General features: G+C 34.9%; 1 non-coding gene across 1 annotated transcript; it reads right to left on the bottom strand.

The window, feature by feature from the left end:
* Positions 1-560: 560 nt before the first annotated feature.
* TRNAS-GGA (transfer RNA serine (anticodon GGA)) lies at positions 561-647 on the bottom strand. The gene has a single exon. It is a non-coding gene; the product is annotated as a tRNA-Ser (tRNA).
* Positions 648-2,500: the final 1,853 nt, after the last annotated feature.

The following is a 2,500-nucleotide window of genomic DNA, read 5'->3' on the forward strand; positions in this document are numbered from 1 at the left end:
TATAGTAGATATACCAAGTTATCGCTGCAAACCCCACGATATTATTACAGCGAGGGATGAACAAAAATCTAGAGCTCTGATTCAAAATTATCTTGATTCATCCCCCCGCGAGGAATTGCCAAAACATTTGACCCTTCAACCATTCCAATATAAAGGATTAGTCAATCAAATAATAGATAGTCAATGGGTCGGTTTGAAAATAAATGAATTGCTGGTTGTAGAATATTATTCTCGTCAGACTTAAACCTAATTAAAATAAAACAATAAAACAAGGGTTCGGACAATTTTTCCCTTTTCGCCTAAGCAAAAAGACCCATCAAAGTAAGGAGTTTGATACGGGGATTTTTCTCCCATTCATGGATCACGGATCGGTAGGGAGATTCTCATTCCCTGTTGTCTACTCTTTCCAGTATGTTATTTTCTGTACTGCGGAACATAGGAATAAAGAATCTATATCAAAATAAAAGAAAGGTCTAACTTAACCGTTGGAATAATGGTATCCATTGTTATTTGCTTTGATACATTGCTGTTAATAAGATTGGTGAATTAGGTGAAAGGTACGGAAAGAGAGGGATTCGAACCCTCGGTAAACAAAAGCCTACATAGCAGTTCCAATGCTACGCCTTGAACCACTCGGCCATCTCTCCTACATAATGATTATGGCCCAGAAACCGAGTGAATAGTGAGTCATTCATATTAGATTTTTTGATAGGTACGTACAGTCAATTCTAACTATAAAAAAATATAGAAAACTTTTCATCAAAGAAAAACCCTTCCTTCAAGGGGGGGATAAAAATAATTTTTTTTTGTGAAAAACTGTTAAAAAAAGATATATATCTATTCATTTCATTCTTGCGAAGACGGCGCTCCCATCTTTTTCCAATAGTTATTCTTTTTACTTACAATATTTATACCAAATTAAATCAATGAATTAGAACGAATCAATTGATCTATTTTTTTTTTTATTTTTATGTTATTTCGTACTGTACAATTTCTTTGTTTGTGGGATCATTTTCCCACAAGAGGTAAGTAAAAGAAATTATAGAATGGATTGCTACCTATGCCCAGATCTCGGATAAATGGAAATTTTATTGATAAGACCTTTTCAATTGTAGCCAATATCTTATTACGAATAATTCCGACAACTTCAGGAGAAAAAGAGGCATTCACCTATTACAGAGATGGTGCGATTTGATGTTTTTTTCTTTACCGATTTCAGTCTTCGGAGAAAGATACATTATTTGGGAGAGAAATAAAAAGATTATTGAAATAAATCTACGCTTATTGTGAAGGTGAAGTTTGTAAATAAAACAATTCCTTCTGTCGTGTATCCCCGATTAATGCAGCCTCAGATGCTTCAATTTTAGATTCTAGTATTGAGCGAAAGGTTACACCTATGGGTTAGGTCAACCCTACTTCACTAGTACCAATAGGCAGCATAGGGAAAGAAGCACTACGCCTAGGAATCAACAATACGAAAACTTTGTTATAAATTATACCTTTTCTTTATCGGAATCGGGATTAACAAGAATGGTTGGTACAACAAATATCCATCTCGTTCGTATTTTGGATACCCGTATAACCATCGAAGACTGTTGAAGTGACTAATTCCCGGAAATTAAGGGGTGTTAAGAACAAAGAAATTGTTAGAGTTATCATTTTTATTTAGTACCAAGATACTTGATGTTAAGAAAAGATCTTTTACAGGAAGGTTGGTTAGAGATTTCTTGTAAAAACACTAGCCCCGTTCGGTTCATAATGAAATTATTTCAATCTTTTTTGATGATTCCATGTATTATTCTCATTATGCACATAAAAAGGGAGGAGCCGTATGAGATGAAAATCTCACGTACGGTTCTGGAACGGAGATTCTTTGAATCGAAGACGACCGCAACGGATGTCGGCTCAATCCGAAGGAAATTATGCGGAAGCTTTACAGAATTATTATGAAGCTATGCGACTAGAAATTGATCCCTATGATAGAAGTTATATACTCTATAACATAGGTCTTATCCACACAAGGAACGGAGAACATACGAAAGCTTTGGAATATTATTTTAGGGCACTAGAACGAAACCCGTTCTTACCACAAGCTTTAAATAATATGGCCGTGATCTGTCATTACGTGCGACTATCTCCACTATAGAAAGAAAAAAAGGAAAGAAAGAGCAAATCCGCTAATAAATACTAGAAAATAGGCTTTCTACATATCATATCTATCGTGTCCAAAACAACGATTTTTATCAGCTGTAGCAAAGAAAAAGAAAGAAACTTCATAGAAGTCCAAATAGGAAGAAATAGGTATGCCTAGATCCTTTAGTCTATGGATAAAGAAAGGATCTAATTGATAGAAAGAATAAGCACCGTAAAGATCAATTAGTGAGGTTTTGGGCCGATACAATAAGAACTGCTTACTTATGTCACGATATGAGATAAAAGTTAGGAATCAACTTATGTAATAGAGTCGATCCCCTAAGGTATTGAGCAGCGGTGTAGAATC

Source organism: Corylus avellana, unplaced genomic scaffold (genome assembly GCF_965113065.1).
Source record: "Corylus avellana unplaced genomic scaffold, dhCorAvel1.hap1.2 HAP1_SCAFFOLD_67, whole genome shotgun sequence".
NCBI lineage: Eukaryota > Viridiplantae > Streptophyta > Magnoliopsida > Fagales > Betulaceae > Corylus > Corylus avellana.